Source organism: Nyctereutes procyonoides, unplaced genomic scaffold, assembly GCF_905146905.1.
Source record: "Nyctereutes procyonoides isolate TBG_1078 unplaced genomic scaffold, NYPRO_anot_genome, whole genome shotgun sequence".
NCBI lineage: Eukaryota > Metazoa > Chordata > Mammalia > Carnivora > Canidae > Nyctereutes > Nyctereutes procyonoides.
Genome location: NW_026575125.1, coordinates 23,901,440 through 23,910,696, shown reverse-complemented (window position 1 = coordinate 23,910,696; position 9,257 = coordinate 23,901,440). Strand labels below are relative to the sequence as shown.

Genomic DNA, 9,257 nt, shown 5'->3' with positions numbered 1-9,257 from the left:
ACCCCAGAAAATAGGCCTTTTAGTAATAAGCCACTCTGCTCTATCATTTTCCATGATAGAGCAGAGACCCCTGCATTTTAAAGAAAGTAAGAATGGCTGTCAGGATTTTGTTTAGCCAAGAATGTGTTTGTAAGCTCAGGATCAGAGCTGAATTATTTGGCACAAGAGAGGAGATTTTGGATGCTAAGTGGGAAAGAGATAAAGAGAAATCAGATAGCTGGCAGCTGAAGAGAGGGACTTTAGGAAAGGAAAGCAGGCAGATGTAAAAGAAAATTTAATTTTGTTTCTATGGACTGGCATGTGATGTAAGTCCTCTTCTTGATCTCCTTCTAAATATTCTGTAGTATCTACATTTCCTACTAATGTGTTTAAGAATTTTTTTTTACTTTGCTACTTTTAATTTTTTATGGGTGAGTATAACAAAGTATTTAGGAAATCTTCAGGGAGGAAAGCAGGAGGGCCACAGGTTAAAGTAGGGTAAATAGCCCCCAAGAGGGCCCCAAGTGGTTCTTACCTTGTGGTATTCTTCTTATCCTTGTGAAGTCTCCTCACACAATGAATAGGGTTGATCTTGAAACCAATAGGATGTCATGAACATAATGGTATGTGTGACACGTGACTTCCAAGGCTAAATTACAAAAGATATTGCAGCTTCCAACTTGCCCTGTCTTAAACCAGTCTTTCTGGGAGAAACCAACTGGCCCTTAGTGAGTGCACCCAAACAGTCCTATGAAGGGGTCCATGTGGCAAGAAATTGAGGCTTCTTGCCAAGAGCCAGTGCTTATTTACCAATGATGTGAGTGAGCCTCCAGTTAGTAGATCCTCCAGTTCCAGTCAAACCTTCAGATGACTACAGCTCTAGCTAACACATTTATGACAACATCTGGAGAGAAAGTAAGCCAGAACTACCCTGATATGCTGTTTCTGAATTGCTGACCCACCAAAACTATGAGGATGCTAAATGCTCTTGTTTTAAATTTGAAAATAGTCTATTATGCAGCAATAGATAACCAATACTGGTAGCTCCTATTATCTCACAGATCCTATTACTGTAATTAAAGTGTAAAGTTTAGCTCATTGGAAGGAGCAGAAGTTTTTGATTTACTTTATGAATCCAGGTCTACTTTAGCCACTTACTAGCTTTAGGCTTTTAAAATGTTTTCTGATAACTCAGTTTCCTCATAACTAAAATGAACCTTGTGATCACAATTCAGTAAGAAATAAAGGTATATAAACCACCTAGTATATAGTTTGGCACATGCACACTATATATATATTTAACATATATATTAAATACTGACTAGTAAGATGATACTAGTTATCAATATATTTGTATTGTTACTGAAAATCCTTACAATGAAATTGCCTATGCGCACTATGCAACATTCAATTAAGGTAATTCCTACAGTATTTGGGCACTGTCTACTTACTAAAACAACCAATTACTACTACAACCTAATAATACTCTGATGGCCCATATATGTGTGTTCCTGATTCAGAAGATGCAAAAATGAGCCTTAAAGATTGTATTGGACACATTTAGGGGTCTGCCCTTATCCTCTTTATCCCCTTTACCAGGGGATGGTTTCCATTCCATACTATGCTATGTGATAAGACCTTACAGCTGCAACTTCTTGTGAGAGCTGACCTTGGGTACTGGAGCTGTCTCAACCAAACCTAGAACTAGAAGTTCCTGAGAGTTTACTTTCCTTGAGGCAGCCTATCTGTGACTGACTGGTTCTGGATTACAAAAGAATAGTTCCTATGCCCTGAAACAGGACAAACTCAGAGGTAAAATTTATGCTCCAGGGCTCATCATAGGATCAAGCTGACTGTGGGACTTCATCTGAAATTGAACTCCTGCTTAAAGGAGACTTTCCTCTTTTGTTTTTTTTTTAAGATCTTATTTTATTTATTTATGAGACACACACACACACACAGAGAGAGAGAGAGAGAGAGAGAGAGAGAGAGAGAGAGGCAGAGACACAGGCAGAGGGAGAAGCAGGCTCCATGCAGGGAGCCTGACACGGGACTCGATTCTGGATCCCCAGGATCAGGCCCTGGACTGAAGGCGCTTTAAACCGCTGAGCCACCCGGGCTGTCCTCCTCTTCTGTTTTCCTGATCCCTCGCTGGCAGTTCATGGAAGCGCTTCCTAAATCTCTTGCACTGGAATCCTTGGATCAAAGTAAGCTTCTAAGAGAGTCCAAGCTAAGACACAGAACTTAAGGTGGGCTTGCCCTCCCACAGACACTTTTATTTTCTGTCTTTAGGAATAAATGTGACTGATCATCCCTGAGTCAATCCAATTATCGATCTGGTTATTCGGAAATTAACATGAGTTAAAGGGATATTAGTATTATTATTTTGCAAGTTCAAAATTCCTAGAAATGCCACCACTTCCAATCTAGCTGACAGGTAATTGAGTTACAAGCGACAATAGTGAGAGGAATATTATTTTTAGTTAAATTCAAATGATACACATCATGCCTAAACTATATAATGCAAATATCATACTCAGTGATAATAAGGGGACTAATGAATGGATATAAGTATATAAGCAATACTGCATTTTATATAATTCTAAATTTTCTTCTCAATAAAATTACAAATTTGGAATCACTCATTTCTCCCAGGAGGAGAATGGTGAAGAGATTAATATGTAATGAGCACTGCTGCCATGCCACACATTATCTTAAAAAGTTTTATGTGTCCTTCAGTTTTCATAATTATAAGGAAGAGAGGAGTCCACTTTATGAAGGAGGAATCTGAGGGTGAGAGTGTTTGATTAACTTCTCCATGGTTACAGAATCAGTACTAAGAGAATAGATTCAAGCTATGTTGGTGTATACACCAAAACCAGGCTCTTTCTAGCCACAGTTACTGTCATCTATAAGAAAAATGCTGATGTAATCACATTGTTATTACAAAACTCCTATAAAATAGACACAGTTTAGAGTGAGTCTGATTCCTTAGAGGACTCTTCTTGTATGCATATTAAAGAAGATTTTCAAATCCTATCTATGTATTTCAGACCATATGGATTCACTCTAATGAATAGACCAATGCAATAGTAGGACTCTGTGATATGCCTACATCTAGATTAGTCCTATGCTTAAACATGTAACATAAATATGTTAATGTTTTCAGCTCTCCCTCACAAGAATGTCATTTTCCCATATTGTATTGATTATCTAGTAGGTCTGAAATGAAATTGAGCGAGAAAGCAAACACACAATCATGCCTATATTTGTCTTATTACCAAAATTGTTTGGATTAAGCTCATTAGTAGATGTATTTCCAGAGCAGTGAATATTCAGTCAATAGATTTACAAGGGAACCTAACAAGGGCATAAGTAATGCAGAAAGATTGAGATAAGACAGGGTAGATCTTTCACGTGAGAAATGAAACATGAAAATGCTCTTGGGAAGCTAGGGCAATTTTGAATTATGTTGATGGAGGACTCTATTCAACTCACTTGACCACTCTTCTAGGACTGCTCCATTCTCTGACTTGTGAAGATTAATTCCATTTTTACTAACCCATATTTCCTTCTTTAGCCCATTTTAGATCACTGCTTCTGGACAGGGCATATAATTTTACAATACATACCAAAAAAGTCTTTAATGATGGTTAAAAGGTTGTGGAAAATTCTTTTCTCCAAAAATTCCACTTCCCTTGTAGAAATTGTGCTTAAGAATTATCAAATCATTGACCCAGGAATTTCTTATCTCCATGAAATTGGTTATTGTATGTACTGCTCTATAGAGTACCTTCCAGTTCTACTCTAAAAGGTATTCTAAGATATCAGCAAAAAGAGCTAACTATTTTCATAGAATCTACATGGCCTTAAAATATATTTTAAAAAGGGATCCCTGGGTGGCGCAGCGGTTTGGCACCTGCCTTTGGCCCAGGGCGCGATCCTGGAGACCCGGGATTGAATCCCACGTCGGGCTCCCGGTGCATGGAGCCTGCTTCTCCCTCTGCCTGTGTCTCTGCCTCTCTCTCTCTCTCTCTCTCTCTCTCTCTCTCTCATAAATAAATAAATAAATTTTTTAAAAAAAGTCTAAAATATATTTTAAAAAATATTTTTTGGGAAGACAGAATTGAAAGATTGTGTCTTATATAGGTATTCATTGATTAAAATGTGATCAAGTGTTTTCACAACCTAATTGTCTACTGTTCATCATCTGACATTCTGCAAAAGACTTCAAAAATACAGGTGCATAGCAAAAAGAGGAAGCAAAGCAAGCACAATGATTCTTTCAACAAACATTATATTGATTTTCAATCAGATTAGCCTTTTGGCTTTTTTCTCTGAAAATATCCAATATTCTATTGACTTGATATTCTTAGGCATGATGTTCTAAGAGAGGGTGGTTCAGATATTAAATTTGAAGCACGCTAAAGTATCTTGTTAAAAATCTAGTATGCTCTATCCAACACCTCTTATGCCCCATTTCATACCCTTTCAGCCCACCTTTTCCTCTACCCTTTGCTGTAGTAACCAGAAACCTAACCTCACTTGCTTGCATGGAACTTACATTCTCTTGGGTTTGGGATGGAGAGCACAGAGTAAAAGGGTAATGATAAAAACTAAATTGAAAATATGACTGCTTAATGGTACAGAGAGTGACTGGGAGGCTATTTTATATCTAGTTAGATAAGAAAGATCTCTCTGAGGATTTTTTTTTAATTTACAGTTGAAATCTGCTTATCCATTTAAGATTTAGGGGAAGAGCTTCTTGGCAGAGGAATCAGAGTGGAAAGGGCTATGATTGGAATAGTAAAAGAAAGAGACCAGTGTGATGGTAGCACAGGAAAAAGAGGGAGAGTATGGTAGATGAGATATTTTTTTTTATGTTGCTTATTGTCTTTTTTAAAGATTATATTTATTTATTCATGAGAGACAAAGAGAGGCAGAGACCTAGGCAGAGGGAGAAGCAGGCTTCCTGCGGGGAGCCTGATGCAGGACTCGATCCCAGGACCCAAAGGCAGACACTCAACCACTGAGCCACCCAGGCGCCCAGATGTTGCTTATTTTCAACCTTAAATATCCAATTCTTATCAGTATTCTATCAGGTACTTGTTCTACACAGAATTTTTCTTCAAATCTTCTAACAAAAGGAAGGCCCAAGAAGATGGTTTATATTTATCCTGTGGTTTCAAGAACCTCTGTCCCACTGTTGAATATCTATGTGGCAAACATGACTAGTTTCTAGCCAATATCTCTTGTCCTCTTCTTAACAACAATCCTTAGACTGTGTAAAGTGTTCAAATGCTTGGTTAAATGTATTCCTGTTCTCAGACTTCTTTGCAGCTAGCTAGAAGTAGTGACTGACCCAGTTCTGATCAATGAGGTGCACATAGATGTTGTTATATAGTATTTTCTGAGAGTTGTTGAAACTGACAAGGCTCAAATGAAATGTATTTTGACCACTAACGATTCCCCTTGTTCTCTGCGGTATCCCTTCTTCCTGCCTTGAACATAGTCACTATGCCCAGAGGTGGATCAGGCCACTTACAATCGTGAGAATGAACTCTACACCCCACCATGGTGGAGCAGAAAACCAGATGGGTCCTGAGTCCCTGATGTAATCATTACACTGCTGGACTGCTTGCCCTGTCTTCTTCATGCCTGAAGAGAGAGAAAAGCCCTTTTATGCTTAAACTATTATTAGTTGAGGAAAAAAAATAACACAGCTGTCTGCCTTGGAAGAATTTACAATGCAATTAGGAGGCAATGTAAAAAAAAGTGATATATCTTCAAATCCAAATATACATATATCAACTGAAGTATATGTTAATTTAGAAAATATAACTTCCATTATGATATTTGGGATCTCTGCTGATTTGCTCAGAATTTATGGTAGGCACTCAGTAAATTTAGTAAACTAATAAAATATATAAATGCGTGATGACTAAGTATTTGGGATTACTCACAAAAGCCCTTGTAGAAAAAGTAAGTTTGAAAGAAATGAAGATTATATATACACAGACGATAGAGATGGCATTCCAGATAGGATAAAAAATGGCACGTTCAAACATCAGTTGATGAACATCACTTTGTGGGTAAGAATGACCATGCTAATGCTTTTGGAGCTAGAGAAAGAATATGGATAGATTGATTAGATTAGAAGAATATACTAAAAATAATATAATTTCCTTTTAATGGACATTATAAACCTTACAATGATTCTGACAATGAGCAGAGAGCAAGAGGTCCTTGGACAACGGGAAGATACTGTACCAGAGAAGGAAACTTGCCGGTGTGATATGAAAAACAAGTACAATTATAATTCAAGACACAGTATCAGTGGATAACCATGCCTGCCAAGTCACACACACACACACACACACACACACACACAGAAATGATAAAATGGGTATGGGATAAAAGTAACCCGGAAGATTTATCTGCAAATTTCAATCCATATGTATATACAACAGATATGCAGATATGCATACAAAATCATTGTCAAGAACTGCAATGGTACTTAGATTTTACTATAGTTGCAAGCTCACAAGTTAGCCTGCTACAGTTTCACAGATGCTAACAGAAGACATGAGGTTCCCAGGTTAGAGATAAAGAATGGTTTATTAAATTTGGCAAAAGAAGTAGCACATTTTGTGCTAGTTCCCTAAACCTTAATTACTACAGACTGACATGAAGAGGACCAGATGATATCTATGTATGCAGTGAGGCACATTATAAGAAAAGAACTTTAATCTTAGGGAACTTAAATCTTTTATAGTTGATAATAAGCATGTCTGCCCTTTGCTCTAAAGGGAGATACTATTTCTATCTTCCAAAATAGTCCAGAGAAGATAGCTCAGAAAAAAAGCAGTCAACACACCTTCTCACAAGAAATGCAGAAAAGTCAAGGCACATGGAAAACTGTCTCCCAACAATCATTTGAAAATATCTGGAGAAAAGTAGAAAGGCCATAATACAATAAAAAGAATTTTAAAATTGAGAACAAAAATATTAATTAAAAAATAAACACAGCTTTTCCCTGTTGTGATTCTGTCCTGCGCGGCTATTCTGAGGAACAGTAGTCGTGTGTCTCCATCCGCCTTCTCTCCCACCTAAGTGCGTGCCACCGCCCCATGGAAGATTCGATGGACATGGACATGAGCCCCCTGCGGCCCCAGAACTATCTTTTTGGTTGTGAACTAAAGGCTGACAAAGATTACCACTTTAAGGTGGATAATGATGAAAATGAGCACCAGTTATCTTTAAGAATGGTCAGTTTGGGAGCTGGTGCAAAGGATGAATTGCACATTGTTGAAGCAGAGGCAATGAATTATGAAGGCAGTCCAATTAAAGTCACTCTGGCAACTTTGAAAATGTCTGTACAGCCAACGGTGTCCCTTGGGGGCTTTGAAATAACACCACCTGTGGTCTTACGGTTGAAGTGTGGTTCCAGTCCTGTGCATATTAGTGGACAGCACTTAGTAGCTGTAGAGGAAGATGCAGAGTCAAAAGATGAAGAAGAAGAGGATGTGAAACTTCTTAGTATATCTGGAAAGCGTTCTGCCCCTGGAAGTGGTAGCAAGGTTCCACAGAAAAAAGTAAAACTTGCTGCTGATGAAGATGATGATGACGACGATGATGAAGATGATGATGATGATGACGACGATGATGAAGATGATGATGATGATGATTTTGATGATGAGGAAGCTGAAGAAAAGGCTCCAGTAAAGAAATCTATATGAGATACTCCAGCCAAAAATGTACAAAAATCAAACCAGAATGGAAAAGACTCAAAACCATCAACACCAAGAACAAAAGGTCAAGAATCTTTCAAAAAACAGGAAAAGACTCCCAAAACACCTAAAGGACCTAGTTCTGTAGAAGACATTAAAGCAAAAATGCAAGCAAGTATAGAAAAAGCGAATTGAACAGTCCTGGGCACTACTGGTAAAATAAACCCAAAGCTGGGGAGAGAGGAAAAGGAGAGACAAATATAGTCCATACTGACTGTCATCAACAATCCAGACTGAAGTCTCAAATCCCTTTCCTGTTTTGCCACCCACCCACACCCCCTTCCAGGCTGGAAGCAATCTCATTCTTGATCTCCTAAAGCACTTTTCTTTTGACTGCTGTGATTCAGTGACCCTTTACACTTTGCTTTCTATGATTTGCGCATTTGCTTTACCGCTTTGGCCATGTTTTAATCGCCTTTGTGTCTTCCTAGCTGCTCAATAAATATTTGAATGAATCAAAATAAAATAAAATAAAATAAAATAAAATAAAATAAAATAAAATAAAATAAAATAAAATAATAAACACAGTGACTGAGACAAGATGACTTCAAAAGTGATGAGATAAAAATAGAAAGGATAAAAATGACAGAAAAACAGAACAAAGAATTCAAGAATGAGAAAGGTTGGAATAGGACAGAATCTTTACCATGTAAAATAATGTTTATGTATCTCCTGTTAAATTCAATTCTAAAATCATTTGTTGAGCACCAACTCTGTAAAACTCAACCTGGCAGGAGTTGGGGAAATTAAAACACAATAGACACGACTTATTTCTGTCCTTGAGGAATATGTAAACTCACACACCTGTAACCAAAAGTCTCCATAATAAAGTTGATCTTTAAATACTTAGTATTTTTAGTGAAAACAATGAAATGTTGGGGACTTTTTACTAGCTACTAAAACTTGGCTTGATGCGGTCATTAAAAAGTGAATTACCATCTACAAGAGTAAAAAGATGGTCTCTTTCACATGATGACGGTGGAGGATAACTTCTCAATGCAGCAGTCCTAAGCTGTAAATAGCAACCAAACTTTTTTTAAAAAAGGTTTTATTTATTTATTCATGAAAGACACAGAGAGAGAAAGGCAGAGACATAGGCAGAGGGAGAAGCAGGCTCCAGGTAGGGAGCCCGAAGTGGGACTCGATCCTGAGACCGCCCATCACGCCCTGAGCCAGGGGCAGGTGCTCAACCGTTGAGCCACCCAGGCGTCCTGCAACCAAACTTTTGAACATTAGGATGAAGTTCACTTAAAAGACATAGGCTGGGACGCCTGGGGGGATCAGCGGTTGAGCATCTGCCTTCAGCTCAGGGCATGGTCCCGGGATCAAGTCTCGCATCCGGCTCCCTGTGTGGAGCCTGCTTCTCCCTCTGCCTGTGTCTCTGCCTCTCTCTGTGTCTCTCACGAATAAATAAATAAAATCTTTTTTAAAAAGACATAGGCTAAGTTTCTTTAGCAGTAAAACAGATCTGCTCCAGCAAGACATTTC

General features: G+C 38.1%; 1 pseudogene; it reads left to right on the top strand.

Moving 5' to 3' along the window:
* The first annotated feature begins 7,025 nt into the window (after window positions 1-7,025).
* LOC129518307 (nucleophosmin-like) lies at window positions 7,026-8,185 on the top strand (annotated as a pseudogene).
* The last annotated feature ends 1,072 nt before the right edge of the window (window positions 8,186-9,257 follow it).